At 46.4% G+C, this 21861-nt stretch overlaps 1 protein-coding gene across 1 annotated transcript in view; it reads left to right on the plus strand.

Moving 5' to 3' along the window:
- The first annotated feature begins 5543 nt into the window (after nt 1-5543).
- Nucleotides 5544-21861, plus strand: part of LOC142466816 (uncharacterized) — a 33578-nt gene continuing 17260 nt past the window's right edge. The window contains exons 1-2 of the mRNA XM_075572285.1: nt 5544-5667; nt 9114-9304. The gene's annotated coding sequence lies outside the window, so the exon portion shown is untranslated. The remainder of the gene's footprint in view (nt 5668-9113; nt 9305-21861) is intronic.

A 21861-nucleotide genomic window follows, 5' to 3' on the forward strand; every position in this document is an offset into this window, starting at 1 on the left:
CCCCGACCCGTACACCCCCGCTACCACCTACACACACCCAGCATGACACTCACACACACCCAGCATAGCACAAAAACACACACACACACACACCCATCATCCGTCGGACACAAGTGGGGGTTGGGGAATGGCAATGCATGCGGGCAGGGAGAGTACTTACTTCCTCAATAATCAGCCCTGTAAAGGAAGGCGAACATCACTGCTCCTTCTCATATAGAGCAATCCTTCCCTCACTCCCCCCCCCCCCGCAAAAAAATGTATTGGCAGCGGGCCAACTCGCATCAGGCCAATCAAATAAGGGGATATTTTATTTATTTATTTTCTCTGTGTGAGCAGGGGAAAATTGAAAGAGAACCGCATGCGTTGCAGGGGCGGCCATTACAGATCACCACCGAGCCAAATCCGATCGCTCCTGGCGAGTGGGCGACTGGATTTGTCGAGCACTGACAATAAGGATAGTGGCCAATTCAATAAGCACAGAGGACACAGGGAGCAGAAGCTCACTGTGTAATCACGACCGGCCGGTCATATAATTATATACAGGTGAGTACCCCTATGCACAGATATGGTTCATATGAAGCAGATGACACGGGTAATCACCAAATATAACAGTCTCACTGCATATATAGTGACACAACACTATACATGTACTACTCAGAAGTGACCGACTTAAACAGAGCTGCATACATGGAGATCAATAGCCAGCATAACGATTCCTATAGATCAGGCCTGCACAACTTGTAAAGTGAGAAGGGCTGAAATGCTCCAAGGAAAACAGATTTGGGCCGTACGGGTAAAACAGCATTTATTATTAAAAATTATACATTTCTTTTTCTAAAAGCCTGTCACATTGGTGAATAAAATAGGGTTTATTTGGTGAGACCGCAGACATACAAAAAAATGCACAAAACATCATATCTCCCCCATCCCCCCCTCATCATCATCTCCCCCTGGCACCCTTCAGCTCTCCCATAATCCTTCATCTCCCCCCAGCATCCTTCATCTTCCACAGCACCCTTCAGCTCTCCAAGCATCCTTCATCTCCCCCAGCACCCTTCAGGTCTCCCCCTAGCACCCTTCATTATCTCCCCCAGCACCCTTCAGCTCTCCCCCTAGCACCCTTCATCATCTCCCCCAGCACCTTTCAGCTCTCCCCCAGCACCCTTCAGCAGTCCCCCAGCACCCTTCAGCAGTCCCCCAGCTCCCTTCATCTCTCCCCCAGCACCCTTCAGCAGTCCCCAGCACCCTTCAGCTCTCCCAGCATCCTTTATCTCCCCCAGCACCCTTCAGCTCTCCCCCTAACACCCTTCAGCAGTCCCAGCACCCTTCAGCAGTCCGTCCCCCCATGCCTACCTGATCGTGGCGGCGGCAGAAGAAGCAGCGGCGGGCCTCAGCCAGTATGTGTCGCTCCGGTCCGCTACACCGGATCCCTGGATAAGGTCGAGTTCGTCCCATGATCTGCAGAGATCTTCTGGGGGAGACACCTCCACCAGGACGCGATGACGGGGTGAGCCCATCGCCCGGGGGACCCTACCTCTGGAGTCACCAGGCTCCACGATCACCGGGGAGCTCACACCCGACACCCCTGGGGCAGTCAACTTACCCCTATCGTTGTCGGCAGGTACTGATCCCAAGCCTGGGACCGCTGGTACCTCGGTGGTAGGCCGGACTGGCAGTTGCAGGGCACACGGGCCCACATCATGATCTGCATCAGTTGAGGTGGTTGACTCGGTGACCTCACTGGAGTGGTCCGCCGGCAGGCGCATCACCACGCTCGGTTGGTCGCTGGACTCATCACACAAGGGCGGGGGTATAAACACCTTACCCTGGCCTTCCGGGATCTGTGGGTCTGGTCTCGGTGGTTCTTGCTCGGGAACCGGGTCTGGAACCGACATCGGGGGTTCCGACATCTGAAGCTCCGCCTTCAGCGACTCCGGCTCAGCATCTAGAAAGTCCATTTGGGCACACGGCCCCTCCACCACCTCCATCGCTGAAGTGGACGAATCAGTAGCGGCTTCACCCACCTCGGTAGCACCATCAGGCGCCTCTTTCTCCGCAGGTTCCGCCATCAGAGGTTCCTGCTCCTCCATTTGCACGTCTCCTTTGAGAGGGTCTGCAACAGTGGTCTGGACACACGGGTCCTCGGAGGCCTCTGGAAGTAAGACAGACTGAGGACAAGCATAAGTTACTGTAGGAGAGAGGTCCGGCTCCTCCTCTTCTTCCTCGGCTGGTTCCGCTGCCTGGGGCAGGATAGGCTTTAGGAACCAGGCCCCGCAACACTCACATTGGGGCTCCCACGCCAGTGCCTCCCTCCGGTTACAGCCACATTTGAGGCCAAAACACTGGGTAAACGTTTCTCCGTCCACCTCAGTTGACTCTGAACCCTAGCTGTAACTGGGATGGTTCGACTCCCTCTTTAAGGGCTTCACTCAGGCAGGGGGCACATTAGCATCGTGACCTCCATTCCTGGCAAATTCCAGGGCTCATACACATCAGGTGTAACCCCTGGCAGTCTCTCTCATCCTCGGGGAGGGAACACTCCATTTCTGCAACAAAGTCCTCTGCCGCTGGCGGTTTGGGTTGCAGGAACTGCGCCGCACAGTCAGGGCACTAGGACCCTCGGGTCAGTTCACCCACAGGACACTCACATTCATGCAGACGGACGTGCACGCATTCTTCCCCGTCCACCACGGTCATCGTGAGGGCGATGGCTAACTCAGGGGACCCATCCGTCCAGCCAACCGTCACCTTCCAGTCCTTTAACGCACACGGGCACACCACCATTGGCAAGACTAAATGGGGGGCCCGTATGATCCTATACAGCCAAGGGTGTTTTTCTCGGCATCCCTTGCTTTCCTGAGGGGGAACAGAAATTTCTGATTTCTGCTCAAGACACTCCCTCCCCCTGGTGGACTCTAGAGGAGGGGCAGCACAGTCTTTTGGGGAATGTTGCAAACTCTGTACTGAGTCACTCACAGTGTGGGGGCGGGGCTCGGGTTTTCCCGCCAGTCCTGGATAACTGTTGGCAACATTTTTCCCGCGCGAGCCGGGAACTTAGCACGTGGCTTCCTCCGCCTTGAGGGCTTCCCCATGGCGAAACAAAAATAGGACACAATTTAAAAAAAAACATACAGGGCACCCCAGGTCTGATATCTCAGCAGCGCCTCCAAATGTAGCCCTTTTTGTGAACCGGCCGACCCACCCAATCTCACATTGGCCCCTCGTGGTCTAACCGGTTCCTTTCCCCGCAACACACCTGCTCTAAGGGACTACTGGTAGCGGTATAACACCTGTGGCTCCAGGAGATCTGAGCCTCCGCTAGCTGGGAGCCTGGGGAAACCCTTACCATTACCGGTGCAAGCGCCTCCACTTACCCAGGATCCCCGTTATGAAAGATAGCCCTGGGTAAGAAAATACAATAACACACGTATATAAAATACTAACACTTTACTAACGAGGACATGTCACACATCACATAACATAACATAACCTGATGCTCTATCCGCATCACCTCAGCCCAATGTCTGGTGTTCCCACCCAGTGTCCTGTGATCCCCCACACCCAATGTCCCGTACTCCTACGGAGGTCATGGGTGACTGCGCAGTCACTAAATTAAGCTAGGGCCCAGTTGGTGCACTTATATACTGAAGTACCTTCCGAGCACTCCAATGCTCGGGACCGCCACTCTCTTCTAAAAGGGTCAGACGTCCGTCTGATCCTATCCAGGTACTTCTGCCGGTAGACCCCAACGAGGGTCCCACCGCTCCACGGGAACTCAACCGTCTCTCGGTCACACCACCGTCGCACGGGAACAGCAACCGCCGCTATCCCTAACTAACCCTATCAGGACAGGAACCCTAACCTAGGGCCTGTCCCTGATGAACCGCAACCTGGGATGGCTTGGGGGAAACTCCTAGGGCCTGTGGAACAATAACCTGCCCCCTCCCCTAGCTACCCAGTCCTATCTGTATCTACTAATCCTAACAGCCTGCAGCAGACACACAGCTCTCTGTCAGCCTGCAGACTTCACACACGCTGCACACACTGCGCCCAGCACATGCAGCGACACACACACACACAGCTGCACTCACACACAGCCACCTGAATCCCGCAGCAAATCCACTGCTTGCACGCTGTGCCTATTTGCCAGTGCCCACAGCCCTCTCCGCTGTGGCACTGCCAAACCTGCACCTTCCGCACCTAAGGGTCACCTCCCTACCTAGGGCCGTCCCTCTTCAGTTACCCCCTGCCCTTACCGGGAATTGGGGCCTGCCTGGGGATCTAGGGAGAACCCTTACCTGGTACAGGAGCCACGTGCTCCCTGCACCCTTCCTACTCCTTCCTTCTCCTCTGCCTGACTCTCTCTGCAAAGCCCGGGAAATGTATCTATATTCCCGGGCTGAGCTTCCTCCAGCCCTATTGGCCGCAATAGAACACCTGACCTCTGTCTCCCTAAGCCTCCTGGGAGTTGTAGTCCCCAGGGGCTGCCTAAAGCATTGGGGCCGCGTGCGCACTTGCCCTGCGCATGCGCGAACCCCTAATGGCCGCCTCAATCTCCCTCTACTCTTCCCTACTCTCGCGCAATCTCTCCCTGCACTGGGGATCCTACCTTGCGCTTTCGCCCTACTGCGCATGCGTGAACTAACGCGCAATGGCGGCGCACTCTCCTCCAGCCGCCGAGCCGGTGGCAACGCGATCGCGGCCCTAGCGACGGCCCGATCGCGTCCCCGGCAACCGGCCTGCGCCGCGATACCTATCGCTGCTCCCTGCTCTGGCCCCCACCCTCGCGAAGTGCCGGCGAGACCGTCGCAGCCTTCCGGCGGCATCCGCTACCAAACGGCACTCGCGGAGAGGGGCCAGGGAGGGAAAAACAACCTCGGGGCTACATAAATACAATCAAGTAAATACTTATCCGGCAGTGTACTGTAGTAGAACACAAGTTCTGGGGCAATCATCATACTTCAGGTAAACTTTAGTAGCTATCAACAGCATCCAGATAGACCTGCATTCATGCAGGGGACGCTGAGGAAATATCAGGGAGCACCTCTCGTGACCTGTAAGTAACCGGATACTTATTTATTGGGGGGGTGTCTTGTTCACATTTCTAATCTATACACCGGCCGGTGTATAAAACCTCATTTTATTCAACAACTTTGTCCTATCTGATGCTAGTGATCCCGATGGTTTCGGTGTAAAAGTACAGGTCTCCCGTGACACCATCTCCCTAGTATATTTGGATCTTTGTCTCAAGATTGACTCTGACAACACTATCCAGAAAGATGTACATATCAAGGAGGTGGCTACAAATAGCTGCTTCCATGCTGACAGTAGTCATCACAAAGGTTGGCTGAATAATATTCTATTCAGCCAATTTGGTCAACTTAGGCAAAACAGTTCCACTGATCTAGATTTGGTAGTACTGAGTCACTTATCAACTCCCCCCCTTCCCCCCTTCCACCCCCTTCCCTGCCTCCTCCCCCCTCACTCCCCTCCCCTATTCTCCTAGTCACCACTCTTCCCCCTTCCAATCGGGGCATCGCTTTGGCTTGTGAGTAAGCAGGTTGTCATACAGTAGGATCACTACCGGAACAGCATAATCGTGGCTTTCTTGTACGAGGATACTGAGCTGAGGACTCCCTGCTGCTACGGCTCAGGAGCTAATTATTGGTGAGATCACACTAAGCAATTCTTATATTCATCTACTTTACTGGAACTGCCTTAAGAATTCCATTTTCTCCTCTTTGGGCTTTATTTGTGATTTATACATCACATATTCATCTGTCCGATCTCCCCTCATTGAGTTAGTCCCAATGTTTATGGTGTGTCTGTTAGTAGAAGGATTTTTCCTCTATTGATTACTACTGTAGCTTGCGGTGGGTCTTTTTGTCTTTTAACCATTATCGTTTTTATCTATTCTTTTGTATGCTTTTAATTTATCTCAAATGGTTTATCAAACTAGGGGCATTTATTATCTGGTATAATACATTGTTTAATTTTATCCCAAATATCCCTGGTTATTGGCGCTTATTTTTTTCTTGTGTTATATACACACACCTCTGTTTTTACTCGAAACCCCCCCCCCCCCAACCCCAACCCCCCCCCCCAACCCCCCCCCCCCTCCCAACCCCAACACCCCCCCCCAACCCCCCCCCCCAACCCCAACCGTAACCCCCCCCCAACCCTCTCCCCCCCCCAACCCCAACCCTCTCCCCCCCCCAACCCCAACCCTCTCCCCAACCCCCCCCCCCAACCCCCAGTTCCGTTCTCTCTTCTCTCTTCTCTCTCTCTTCTCTCTCTCTCAATTCTGCTGCTGGAGAAGCCCCATGTGACAGGACCAGGGCTCGGGAGCGAGCACACGCCAGGGGAACGCATATGATTATAAATATGTTTCTCTGACTGCATTACACAGTGATTTAGTGACCCCTCGAGCCTTTGCAGATTGATCACAGGAGAACGGATCGATTGGAAACTTAGCTAATTACTTGTCAGTGTTGGGATTTCATTGATGCGCATATTGAAGGGAAACTTTTTTTTTTTTTTTTAAGGCAGCTTGAACTGCTGCTTTAAATCCAACCTAGCGGCGGGAAAACATGAAATCACTTGGAGTACATAACTTCCTTGAATAAGATGAAATCCCCATTTAACCCTTTGGGTGCCCTTTTGATGTAGCTGCTATATCACCGCGTCTGGCCCCATGATGTAGTAGCTACATCATAGTTATCCTGCTGGTTTTCCTAAGGGAGATGTCATTCTGTGCTCCTGTGTAGGGCAGGACGGATCTATCACTACGTGGGATAGAAGGGAGGGGGTCTCCCCGTCTGTTCTGTCATCAGCGAAGGAGCGATCACGTGACCCCCCCCCCCCCGTCACTCAAAGGGTTAAAATAACTGTTTTACTTATTTGTGTATTGTAAAAGAAATCCTGTTCTGTATTTCTCCAGGAACATTAATCTGTCTGACTAATGAGACATTATAATTTCTTTGTTTTCTATGGAAACGTTATGGTTTTTTGTTTGCTATAGTCTCTCCCTCTCCCTCCCTATTTGTGTATTGTGATATCTTGTTGTTTATTTCTGCAGGGATATTTGTAGGTGTTTGACTAATGAGGGCATTATAATTACTTTGTTTCCTACGGAAATGTTATGTTTTTTTGTTTTCTAAACGGGTTTTTTAACTTGACAATTCGCTGCATTTAACCTATTAAATATGCCATTGTTGTTGGTTCACGTTCTTCCTAGGAGGGACTGTCCCTTTAAATACCATTTTCCTACTTTGCTTCAGTTTAAATAAATCCTGAGATTACAAACCCATAAGAGTTTGTACAATCAGCCTTTTCTCCTTGCTAGCTATCCTAAGCACTCCTTTTCCTCTCACCCCACACAAGTCTTTCCCCGTCTTAGGAACACAGGGCCACACTTTTCAAAGCCTTATTTAACCAGAGGCAGCTGTTGACATAATGGATAACTTTGGTTCCTGTCATCTACACTTCTTTACCTAGTTTACTGGGCAGCTAATGGCACATCTATATTCTCCAGACTATTACTCTGTGACCATTACCATCACTTATTGTCTTTCCAAATCCTTGCAAAACCTCCTGAAACTACGGAAGAAAAATAAATATTCCTTTAATTTATCCCCCAAACAGCTTGTCAAATTATTTCCCCAATACCCCCTCAGGAGAAGAGTTACCCGTCTCACATGGTTTCTCTTTCTGTGTTTCTATTGCTGTTTGTGTTCTGTATCCCCCTTCCTCCCACAACCTTTATTTGCCTCCCAGGTTCTGATCTGCAGGGGTTTATTTTTCCTTATCCACTTTGCCTCCTCTGTTTAACAAACACTAGATTCACTAAATTGCAATAGCCTCAATAGCACTTTAACAACCACTCAACTAAATGGCAATGAGCATGTGATCACAACAGTTCTTTGCACCTCTCCCCTCACTGCTGTCTTCTCACAGCCTTGTTCAGCACCATTGCTGCTCGTATGTAGCCTAAGGCCTCGGGCATGGTCAGCGCGTAAGTGCTGAGGCGCGCTGGTACTTACCAGTGAGCCCCTAAAGCCGCAATGAGAGCGGCTTTAGTAGGGGCTCGCCTACGCTTCTGCAAGCGCGCGGAAGCGTAGATCTTAGGGAAATTTTAAAATCAAGCGCTTGCCGCAGTGCAGGGCCGGTCACATGAGCGGTTCGCCCAATGAGGGAGAACCAGCTCCGTGATGTCACTGGCCCGCCGCTGACACGCCCCCGGGCGGCACGCTGTCTAAGGCCAGGGAAAGCACCCGCTTTCCCTGAGCCTCAGCGCGCCTCCGCACGCCAGCAAGAACCTTGGCCGAGGCCTTACATGGCCTGTTCAAACAATGCTCAGACAAATAGGGCTGAGGAGACAATAGGAAAAGGGATGGAAGTAAGACTTCATGTGCGCTCTCACCTTTTTATTCTCCTGCTTTAATAGTATGAGAGACATCAAGGCCATGCCTGCCTTCCTCAGAGGTGTGCTTGGCATGATACCTTTTCATACTGACTCCTTTTAAGCTGTAAACAGCATTTCTGTATTTGATTATATATGTTCATGACCCTGCACTTGAGCATAATGTTACACTTTCCTTACAGGGGCTGGTTCCACTTTTTTAGTTTTCTTATTCAAGCCCAACCCGACATTGTTACCTCATTAGACTGTGGCTCAAGGCTTTTTCTATAGTCCAGTTTCCAAATCAGTCCAGGGCCTGTTATACGCTCAGGTTGCTAATGGAACACATTCCTGCTACACCACCTTGTTACATCAACCCCACTTTCTGTTTCTGCTAAGTTCCACCAGAAGAAAACTCACGTTTGTGCCACTTTTGTCATCGTCTTTTTAATTACAGGTGGTTTTTTTTGCTTTTAAGTAATAAGAAAGTATTCACTGGTGTGGCCTGTGGCTCCCATTCCTTTCAAACTGTGGGTACATACAAGTGAGCCATTGTGTATATACATTGCTCTCCATTAACTACTGTTCACCTCAAAAACTGTAGAGAAGAAAGAAAAGACAAGTCACATTATTAACATCTTGTATCTTTTTTCAGCTCTTCCTTTATAAAATAGACATTACTTTGAGACCTCACTAACTGTCCCAATTTTAGGTTTGTAAATTGTGCGAGAAACGAGGAAGAACAGAACCTTGTGGCGTTGCAGTACCACAGGAAAATCTACTACAGAACCTGCACAGACCTCCCCCCACACACAGAGCTCCTGGTATGGTATGAAAGTGAATATGGGAAAGCGCTTGGTATCAAGTGGGGTACGTTGTGGAAAAGTAACGCACCAGCACAAGGTAATCAGGAATATGTATGTTGTGTTGTTTTTACATCTCTATTGTCTTATTACTGATGTTAAATTGCAAATATTGATCTGCATATATGAATACTGGTCAACTAGAACTTAATATATGTACACCTGTGATAACCAAAAATGCAGAGTTCCGCCCATAAAAAATGCCTTATTATCGTGCGATGAATCAGTCTTGCAGCGCCAAAAATAAAGCACTTTTTATCGGACCCGTTAAAAGCATCGGATCTGATAAAAAAAAACAGACATTAATACCGCATTTTGAAGTAAAAACTGCCATACATCAAGTTCCGATATTTATCAGAACGGCACAAATACCGCAAATATTATATCACCTACTCCAGGCTGGCATTAGCCCTGTGTTTCCTATGTATATAATGACCAATATATGGCCCATTATATACATACTGCACCGACACACTTTATTCGAGCAAATACCCAGTATGTATCTGGCAGATACCTGGAATGCGCCGCTCCTCACCTCTGACAAGCCCCGTTGTGTTTGCCTTCCCAGCCTGGGTTCATGCCTGGCTGACGGGCGGCTGATCTGTTAAATGATAATGATTAGGATTTAATAGGCTGCAATGCTTCGCGTGTCTACCAGATGGCATAAATTCATGAATTGTAATGCAGTATATATATATATACTGTGCAGTATTTCAGCCAGCGGGAATAAAATGCTTCAATCCCTGCCTGGAAAATAACCCAATATACTCGGGCAGAAAACAGTCACAAACCTCAATACACCCGGGTATACCCGAATTCGTGGGACTAGCCGAGCTCGAATAAAGTGTGTCGCCAGTGTAGGTAAGATAAGCTAAACCAACATTTTAAACTAGGATGGAGGTGGAAGGGGAATGAAACAGATTACAAACTAAATAGAATAGATGAGAGAACAAGGGGTTATGGAGGTTGTCATTGTTTGCAAATGCACAAAGATAAGAGCAAACAACAGGTTGTGGATAATGAGAGTTTATTGTAATATTCTGAATGATCATACAGGAGTGTCACTAAGAGACTGTGCCAGGGGGGCGTGTCCACGACGTCGGCGAGGATGGTCGTGTGAGAGGAGAGCTCCACAGACCCTCGTGTATAATTGCAATGAGAAGCGCTTTTCCCCCACATTTTTGACCCATAAAACGCTCTCCCTGGACTGCTGCACACACAGCAATGTTGAACAGACCGAGAACCTGTCACGCCTGTATGCCCGCAGACCTGGCAAGACCCCAGTACTGAGGTGGGAACGGTATGACACTACACACCCATACAGTAGCAGTGGGAGCAAGCCCGGAGTGTGGTATAGCGTTGCTGGGCCTGTTGGAAGAGAGTTAGTATTATACTTGCAACGCTTGGGGGTGTCCGTAAGAATAGTCGTGTCCGTGTGCCAATGTTCAGGAGTCCAGAGGGTAGAATCGTCAGAGTATAAGCCAGGTCCTAGGAAGCCAGAGGTAAGCGAAGTAGTATACGTAGCAGGGTTCAAAGGGATACCAGAGAGCAGAGTAGTCCAGGACAAGCAGGGGTCAAAGCCAGGGAAATCCAAGATAACACAGGAGCAGGAAACAGCAGGGACACAGAGGGAGCACAGCATAGGTCAGGTACACACAGGGAAACAGGAACTATGCAGAGCAGGGAAGAAGTGGACAGACAGGGGTTATAAAGGAGGGCATACCAATAGGAGAGAGGGGAGGAGTAGAGAGAGAAGTGGGAGACGACAGGGATAGGACAGGGAGAGAAGAGGAGGTGACAGAAGGGGCAGTCGGCGGAATGGCCTGTAGGGCTTGTGAGGCGGAGACATGAGAGACAGGATAAGAGAAGCATGTGCGCGCGCCCTGTGTAAGCTGTGGATGCGCGCGCACAGGCTGCAACACAGAGACGGCCCGCACGGACTGAGGGAAGGACGCAGAAGGGGCACAGAGCCCAGAGGAGGGGCACGCGCGCGCGCCCTCCACGGGCCGAGGAGACGCGCGGACGACCCGCGACAGCGAGGCGGCTCGCAGTGGCAGAGAGGAGGGAGCAGGTGGGTCAGGGAGCCCAGAGGAAGAGCGTGTGCTCGCGCCCTCCGTGGGCTGAGGGAGCGCACGCACAGGCCGCGTCACCAGGCATGCGGAGCGCCGCGGGCACCACGCAGGGAGAAGGCAACGGGGTGGACGCCACAACTGGGGAAGGTAATGCGGGCACCGCAGAAGAGATGGAGTGGGGAGCATCATAGCAGGGGCTCAGGGACCGCGTGGGTATGCGAGACCTGCAGGGCACGTGCTGCGGCAAAGGGAGAGAGGTAGAAGGCAAGGGAGAGGAGTGGGAAGGAGCAGAGGGAGCACCAGGAAATGGGAGAGAGGGACAAGGAGGAGAAGGAATCCCCTGAGTCATCACAGAACCCAACTGACCCAGGGGGTTACGAAGTTCTTTTCCCCCCCGCAACGAAGTTCCGATGCAGCCACTAAAAATCAAGATGGCGCCGGCTCAACCAGCACATGCGGCTCTAAACAATCGACGCCGGGTCGGGACCGACCCGAGGAGACCCTGGGCCCTGAGAATATATGCAGGATATGCCTGCCCTTCACCCCCCCTGCCCCTGCCCTTCACCCCCCCTGCACCTGCCCTTCACCCCCCCTGCACCTGCCCTTCACCCCCTCGTACCCCTGCCCTTCACCCCCCTACCCCTGCCCTTCACCCCCCCTACCCATGCCCTTCACCCCCCCCCTACCCATGCCCTTCACCCCCCCTGCCCTTCACCCCCCCCCACCCATGCCCTTCACCCCCCATACCCCTGCCCTTCACCCCCCACCAGCCCTGCCCTTCACCCCCCCTACCCCTGCCCTCCACCCCCCCCCCACGCCTGCCCTTTGACTGACGCGCGCACGCAGACACACCCTGACTGACGCACGCACACACCCTGACTGACGCACGCACACACCCTGATTGATGCGCGCACACACCCTGACTGACGCGCGCACACACACACTGACTGAGGCACACACACAGTCAGTCAGTCTGTGTGTGTGTTTGTGTTTCTGCATCAGACTCACTGACGCGCCCGCACACACACACAGTGACTGACTGACACACACACAATGGCTGATGCACACACACTGCATGAAGCTGTAAAGGGGGACAAACAGAGCTGTAAAGGAGGGAGGGGGGGGGACCGGATTGCTGTGAATGGGGGACAAACAGAGAGTGGGGGAAGGGGAGAGGAGAGAGGAGCGGGAACATTACATCCCGGGCAACGCCGGGTCTCTCAGCTAGTATATATATATATATACACACACACACACACACACACACACACACACACACACACACACACACACACACACACACACACACACACACACATACCATACAAAAAGACCATAGCTTGGTCTGCCGATAGCCAAGAACAGTGATTGAGGCACTGCGACTCCACAGTAGCTAGATAAATGTTACTGGAGGTAGGGTCAGTAATTGTGTGGTGTAATGATGTGTCAGGGTAATGTAGTTAGACCCAGGTACCTAAAAAGATAATATATCTTGGGTATATTCAAAGCTGGGTATGTGGGGGTTAATGTGTTCCCCAGCCAAAAAATTTAGGCAAGTAAAGCACTTATACCTACTTAAGCTACACTAATAACACAACAGGCACAGCTCAATATGTGGTATGCCTGTGACCCTCACATCTAAAGTATACCTTTGAACTTAATACAATGTATAGCATGGTTCATAAGGGTAACCAGGGTAAACGGCACTGACCCAACACCTGCTCTGTTAGTCAGAGCTGATCAATAAAGGGTCAGTGCTAATGAGGGTACAGTAGGTAAAGATAAGATCATAAGTAGAGTGCACTAATTTGCATCTATCTTGTAAGTGTAGACAGAGTAACAACCTACTGGTTAGAGGGCTCCCTTGGACAATCCATTATAGGAGCCACTGCATAAGAAAACATGCTGCAAATGCTGGGAGGCAATGCTGCCAGCAGACTCACGTGTAGGTGTCTGAGTCATGCGCGTGTCCCTTAGTGCCGACGCGCGCGTTTCGCGTGACAACGCTTCCTCAAGGCAGGTAGGAGGGGGAACCTCACCCATTTGATGTACTAGAGTGCCCAAACTAGGTTTTTTTAAATATAAAATCACAATACACCGACACGCCTTCTCTGCCAACATGCCTTTGGTCCCTGAACAGAGGAGACACACAAATCTGCAAATGTTAATGGAAAAATTATCAGCCTTTCTGAAAAGAACCACAATGACCTTCTATAAAGTCTGGGAACCTTGGTTGACCCAACAAACAAGGTAGCAACTCCTACACCTAGAAGGGTGTCGACCCAGGTCTCTGAGAGGAGAGATGTGAGGCTTGTCCCTGGTGGATGGGCAGACAGGACGAGTACGGTCCCCCTCCTCCCCCCACCTCTTCTCTTCACCTTTTCTTTTTCTCTCTCTCTCTCGCTCTTCCTTTTCGATCCGCTAGGAGGATCAGAGGGTCTAGCGAGGACCTATGCTATCCTTTCTTAAACAAAAACAAAAACCCTGTATTAGGCTAAGAAATACTAATATGTTTGTTGAATGTATGTATGCCTAATAAAAAAAATTGAAACAAAAAAAGAGACTCTGCCAGGGGAGGCCCTTGCAGCCTTTTTATACACACATGAGTTTCTTTGTCTAAAACAAGTTGCTAGGTAGAATACAATATCTCCTCCCTATTCTAAACCAATCATTTTAAAGGTCACTAAATAAGTAAAAACTGGGTTAAAACATCTTTATACAATGAACAAGGTATATTAGAATACAATTTTATCTCCAAGGCTCAATATGCTGCAGAATACGAGCTTCCCCCTCATTTCTGGGCATAGAGCCATAGACCGATTTTGTCCTTGAGTCTCCTGGTAGCCAAACTGATACACTCGCAACATGCACATTCTTTCACAAACGAGTGAACACGAATGATTGCAGGAACACAGCATGAGACACAAGACACAGACTTGTGAAAACAAAGACAGACAAAATGGAGTCTGCACACCACCAACAACCTCATCTCCAGAGAAGCACATCCCAGTTCATTTCATCCATATGTCATCCATTTCTACAGTATGTTCATTTCAACAATATTAGATTAACAAGGTAGAATGGGGGCAAGGGCGAGTTTGACAAGCAGCGAGACACCCATAGTAAATACAGATAATACTAGAAAACTTATAAAGACTAAACCAAATTGGCTCAGAAAGGAAGGAGCAGATAAGAGAATAGTACAGGCTGGAAAAAAAACTTAAATACATGCTTGCTAATGCAAGAAGCCTGACAGCTAAAATGGGGGAGCTTGAATTAATAGCTGCAAGGGAGCAGTATGATATCATAGGCATTACTGAAACATGGTGGGATGAAACTCATGACTGGGCAGTTAATTTACAGGGTTATTCCCTTTTTCGGAAGAATCGAGCAAATAGAAGAGGAGGTGGAGTATATTTATGTGTTAAACCGGATCTAAAACCTATTATAAGGGATGATGTTTATGAAGGGAATGATGAGAATGTAGAGACCTTGTGGATAGAAATTAGCAGTGGAGGTAAACGTATAAAGAAAATGTTTGTAGGGATATGCTATAAACCACCAAATATCTGTGACATTGAGGAAGCTAACATACTTTTGCAATTGGAGAAGGCATCAAAACTGGATCATGTTTGCATAATGGGGGATTTTAACTATCCAGACATAGACTGGAACAATGAGATTAGCATTACAACAAAAGGAAACTGTTTTTTTTAGGGTGTTTAAAGACGAATATTTGCTTTAACTTCTACTTTGTGGTATTGAACTTTTTCTAACCTTTTGTGGTATTGAACATGTAAGCTGGGGACCAAGGAAAGGTGACTGGGATCGCCGTCTAATGCAAACTGAGTGCAAGTGGATCTACACACTTAAAACACTGTACCCAGATGGTCTCAATGAGGGTTTCATTTACACTCCATTCTTATGAACCCCTACTGTATATTAACATGTTAGGGGATCCGGTGATCTTTTTTGTTAACTGAGTCATACACTCTATGGAACCATATTGACTCTTAGAGGTGGCTCCAAGTAAGGGTTTACACTCCTACACCCTACATGATTATTAGATTAACCTTAAATGTCACCCCTTTTCCACTTACCTTTAATGAGGTTACAACACACAAGCTGTTATGTGGGAATACATGATACTGTTTACATCCTGTATATGTATGAGTTACATACTCTGTCAGAACCATATTGACTTTAGAGGTGGTTCAATATAGGAGCTAACACTCCTACACCACACTAACAAGCATCCCCTCTTTTTTGAGTTCAATTCTGACACAACAACAACAGCCATGGTTTTCAGTTTGTTTTAATGCCTATCACCATGTTTTATGGCTATTTGGGGATATATGCTATTATCAGGATGGGGCGCTTACCTCCTACGAGGTTTCAACACACAAGTTGTTATATGGGAATACATGTTACTGTGTACATCTTGTATATGTATGAGTCATATACTCCTTCGGAACCATATTGACTTTAGAGATGGTTCCATATAAGGGCGTACACTCCTACACCCCATTCACACGCATCCCATCATGCAACATACCCTTTGAGTTCAATTCTGACACAATAATAACAGCCATGGTTTTTTAGTATGTTTAATGCATATCACCATGTTCATGATTTTTTGGGGGTAAGTGCTACTTATCAGGACTGGGCACATACCAACATTGATACAGTAACCATCAGCTGGATTATTTTCTCCATATTCTGTGTATGCAACTAAGTACTGTAACAGGAGGTCTGAGGAAAATAGAAGTCCTCCATACATTCTCTACTAATTACTCTTGCAGCAACCTGCAGGACACTTCTAGCGCAGCATTACATTGTAGTTGGTTTACAAACCTTTTTGTGAGGAATATGCCACTAAACATCCACATCAGGATGTCAACAAGGAGTTAACTATCAGGGGACCACCCATTTCCTGTTACTAAAACAGGTATTTAAGGGATTAGTGAAGTGAGTCTCACTTACCACTTTAAGGCCTTGCCCCCGCTGCCTGCTGCAGCATCCGCTGTGGCGGACGCTGCGCTCACGAGAGCCCTCCCCGCAATGGCGCCGGGCCCGATGCGAGGGGGGGCCGCAGCGCTCGCGCGAGAGCTACTCCTGCTCTCAATAGAATTGAGAGCAGGAACTCGCGTCGAGCGTTACGGCACGCCCCCCGGCGGTTCAGCCAATGAGGGCGAACCTGCCGGGTGACGTCATGGCCGCGCCACCGTCACTCCCTCGCCACGCCCCCCCCGGTCTCTCTCTCTCTGCAGCTCCCTGCAGACCAGGTAATCGGCTGCACGCGCCGCCAATCTCGCGGGCGCGCGTTGCAGCTGATTTACCGGGGCCTTAGCCTTAGCCCTGACGAAGCATAGGTTCCTATGCGAAACGGTCCGTCGGTTTTAGATGACGTCATCCCTTTGACGTGGGTGGAGGCGACCAGGATGAGGCCAGGAGATTTTGTGTACCGGGTCTAGCAGCAGACACGCGGCGGAACGGGTTGTACTGTATATGTCTTTACCTTACGAGCCATACACTTTTCATGCCGGCTATACAACTTTGTGTGTGGTGCTGCAGCACTGTATGACACCTTTGTGGGAGGCTATTTATATCCAGGGCTTCCCACCAGTGGGGATTGTGTGCTTGTATATGCACGTTATACAAAAGTGTATTAGACCGGAACAGCTGGCATTCTTGCAGGAGGGTGTTTATGTCTGCGGTGCCCCACTGTGGGGGATTATCTGTACATTTATATGCACCCGTTTTAGCGCAGATGTATGGGCGTCTACTAGATGTCCCTATCTCATGTCAGTTTAGGACATTAACAGCTAAGATATACACCTTTGGTGTTAGCTCTGCATATATGTACCTCAGCTGAATGCTAAACTGCTATAAATATATACACTCTGTCCGTCTTGGCCATATACATCTCAAGTCAGCTAATACCTTGAGTATCATATATACTGGGTACCCATATATACCTTTAGTATACCTGATATTGGGAGCTTACTTTTCCCTGGTCACCTATCCTCCTCTTATTTTAACACACTTCTCTTTCCCCGTTTACCCCACACCCCCTGATGTACCTTTCCTTGTATATATATATATTTAAATAAACCTTTTTTGTTTTGCGTTGCGTAATACAGGGCTATTGGCCCGGGACTTATTGGTCCCTCCCACTTTTTCTCGTGAGTGCAGCCCTGGGTTTCTTGCTCCACTGGGGGCATTAAACCCCCCCCCCCCTTTGGATTTATGTGTCTATATCAGTTTTTTACCCTATGCACCATGAACGAAAATAGACTTTATATTGAATAGTTGGAGAGCGATAAGCATTTGTGTGTTTTTTTTTTTTTTTTTTTTAATGCTATAAACCACCAAATATCTGTGACATTGAGGAAGCTAACATACTTTTGCAATTGGAGAAGGCATCAAAACTGGGTCATGTTTGCATAATGGGGGATTTTAACTATCCAGACATAGACTGGAACAATGAGATTAGCATTACAACAAAAGGAAACTGTTTTTTTGAGGGTGTTTAAAGACGAATATTTGCTTTAACTTCTACATTGTTTGATACTACCAAATCCAGTATTGCCCCTCTCCTGGTTGATTCCTCAATAATTTGGGTCATAAACATATAATTAAGTCGTGGAACATTTGGGTAACAGTGATCATAACATGGTCTCATTTGAAACAAATGATCAAAAAACAGATTACTTGGGTTCAACAAAGACCTTAAACTTTAGAAAGGCAGATTTTAATAAACTGAGGACTAATCTACAAGTAATACATTGGGATTATGTTTTTGCAGGGAAAAATGTAGAAGATAAATGGGCAGTGTTGCAGGGTACATTCACACACACACGGGTTCTCTTGATAAGGCTTCTTTATTGACCCTTAAAAATATACAGCACACAAAAACAAAATAGCTTCTCTTCAGCATACAAAAACAAAATAGCTTCTCTTCAGCAGACAAAAACAAAATAGCTTCTCTTCAGCATAGAAAACAAGGCAGCTTCTCTTCAGCATGCAGGACACAGTTAATCACACATGTACTTTGAAAAACAGACCTTATAGCAGTAATCTCTTCAGTATTTCAGTCCTGTCTCCTGACCAGCTAGCTTGCATGTGTGTACAGCCTGGGGGTTTTAAAACACCTTGATTATGCAGCTGGGGTCAGACTAATTAAGCAGCCCTTCTCAACTGAAACTTAACCTCGTCACTGCTGCACTGCAAGCCTAAACATAGGTTTGCCAGGTATATGGCTGGTGACGTTCATTCACCCTGTCACAGGCAGTCTTTAAAACATTGTTAGAAAAGCACACTTATCAGTGTATACCCTTGGCTAATAAGTATAAAAGAAATAAGTCAAAACCAATATGGCTAAATAAACATAAAAGGGAGGAAATGGAAAAGAAGAGGCAGGCGTTGATTCTTGAAGTCAGAAGGGACAGAGGCATTGTATCAGAATTCTAAGGAATGTAACAACAATTGCAAAAGGGTTAACAAATTGACAAAAATGGATAATAAAAAAAGATTGCCATAGAAAGTAAGATCAACCCTAAAGTTCTTTAAGTACTTTAATAACAAAATATAGGACCCTTTCAGTGTGAGATGGGCAGGCAGATTATTTGAGATACTGTAAGCAAAAAGCAGAGGTTTTAAAAAATTCTTTGCCTCTGTGTTTACCAGGAAAGAATCAATTTTAACAGGAAGCCACAACCTCCATATTAATGAACAATTGTTTAACGGAGGAAGAAGTTAATAAGCGTCTTGAAAAAAATTAAAGTAAATAAGGCACCTGGCCCCGATGGCCAATTTAGTAATAGCTAAACCATTACATTTAATATTCAAGGACTCCATTTCCACAGGCTTGGTACCACAAGATTGGCGTAAAAATATATGCACCTAGAGTGAAAACTGGTTGAAGGATAGACAACAGAGGGTTGTCATAAATTGAATTTTTTCAGGTTTGGCCAAGTTCGTGAGTGGAGTACTGCAGGGACCCCTGCTTTTTGACTTGTTTATTAATTACCTTGAGGTTGGCATCGAGATCAACAGAAGAGAAAGAATCCCTCTAAGATGCGCTCATAATCTGATATAAATTAAGTGATTATAATACAGGCACACCCCGCATTAACGTACACAATGGGACCGGAGCATGTATGTAAACCGAAAATGTACTTAAAGTGAAGCACTACCTTTTCCCCCACTTTTGATTCATGTTCTGTACTGCAATCGTCCTATACGTGCATAACTGATGTATATAATGCATGTGTAACAGGCACTATAGTCTCCCCGCTTGCGCACAGCTTCGGTACAGGTAGGGAGCCGGTATTGCTGTTCAGGACGTGCTGACAGGCGCATGCGTGAGCTGCTGTTTGCCTATTGGGCGACATGTACTTACTCGCGAGTGTACTTAAAGTGAGTGTACTTAAACCGGGGTATGCCTGTAATGACTAAAACTGAACTTTAATTAGGGCAATAATAATAGTTGAAAAAAATGCTAAAATGGAAATCCATGACCAATTCTAAGAAGAACTGACAACACACTTAATATTTAACCTCAGCAGATTATTGCAGTATAAAACTGTGTTCATTAGTTGTTCTTATTGAGTGACTTGAACTCTCACTAGATAGTTGAGGAGAGAGTTGATCTTAGTAGTAGCCTATGTATATATATATATATATATATATATATATATATATATATTCATATTCATATTCATATTCATGTTCACTTAATTTCACAATTTTAATTGATCACATTATTTTACACATTGATTGCACATATATAATATAATATACACTATATATATATATATATATATATATATATATATATATATATATATATACACAACATATATACAAAATTCATTTTATTATCTATATAAACATAACCAATATTTATCACAATTTTGGGTTATTATAATAACAAAATACACTCATAGAAATTTCATTCGACTTCTTTGCCAGCATTTGACACATGGTCCATGGTACATCTAATTTTCATTTTGTTATACAGGTTGACTATGGGATACAAAGTCTAAGTGAGTTAGTTTCTTCGTTTTTTTCCTGCAATAAAAAGAGACATAGGGTTAAAATATTAACATACAACATATAAAACAAATCCATTATCTATACTATTAGTCTCTAAGTATTCCAACTATATAATGAGTAAGAACACCTCGACATTTTCTGTTTTTAGAATGTAATCTTTTTCTTCCTTCTAAATTAAATCAATATAGATTCACACTATATAGATCCAAATGACCCATGTCTGGGTGTATATGTCTATCCATACAAGATGGACCATCGCCCAGACATTCTGGATCTCAATTGATTTATTAACAATCAATTAATGAATCTAAATATACAAAACATTCATTTATTTTGATATTTCTAACATTTTATATATATTTTATATATTTTTTATTTTTTATTTTGATGTTCACCATTGACACTCATTCATTTACTATCACCCTCCATTTGTGGTCATTTTTATACAGATAGCTATTATTCAGGTCTGCAAGGATATAATACCAATATACATCTCAGCATCTATTGTCAACTAGAGACACATGAAGAAATTAACATAATCTAACATCCAATTAGAATCTTCATATCAATCAATAAAATAGGTAAAACTATCCGATGCAGACATGAATAAATACCATGACTAGATGTCATTTGAAAGCTAAAAAACTGTTTGTAATATCTGTAAATTTCTAGATTTTATATCAAAACTATTTATAATTAATTATAATTTATAAATTGTTTAAACACTGTGTATAATATAAGATCATTGATGCCTTCTTTTATATTCATTGTAATATCAATTAAGTATAATCATGTGTTTTTATTTACAATTAACTAATTATTTTGATTGACTTAGACATATATAAATAGCATTACATACTTCCGTCATATATCCCCTGATGAAATCACCGTAAGAGTGATGAAACGCGTAGGGAAGAATTTTTGTAGTTATTGAGACCAGAATTGAAAACACTTTTATTCGCCGCCTGCCGTCTATGTCCCACGGACACTCTAAGGACATTAGTACACTGCCGGTCCCACATCCCAATAGCGGGGTCGCAAACCTATTATCTCCCATCTGGTTCATACTGTGGATGTGTTGGACTTCCGGGTCACAGTGGAAGAGGCTGTTGCTGTTCCTGTACCTGTCGGAGGACAGCCTGGAGAAGCTGAAACTTCACCAAAGAATAGAGCGGTGCACTAACGGAGCGACATCATCACGCGGAGGCGAAAGAGTATACTCATTACATGCTTTAACTTTTTATTCGTTTGTGAGTGTAATATTGTTGGACCTACTAAATTTTATTAAAAGTGTATTTTTCATGTTGCACTAGGATCGGGCGCTTTCTTTTCTTGTTGTTCGCAGATTCCTGGGAGGTCGTTGGTCCTTGCGGAGAGCTGCCAGATCCTATTCATGGACTCTTTTTTTCATTTTTATTTTTTCATTTTAAAATTATTTTTCATTTTTTATTTTTAACATATTTTC

The sequence above is a fragment of the Ascaphus truei genome, chromosome 15 (assembly GCF_040206685.1).
Source record: "Ascaphus truei isolate aAscTru1 chromosome 15, aAscTru1.hap1, whole genome shotgun sequence".
NCBI classification, from domain to species: domain Eukaryota; kingdom Metazoa; phylum Chordata; class Amphibia; order Anura; family Ascaphidae; genus Ascaphus; species Ascaphus truei.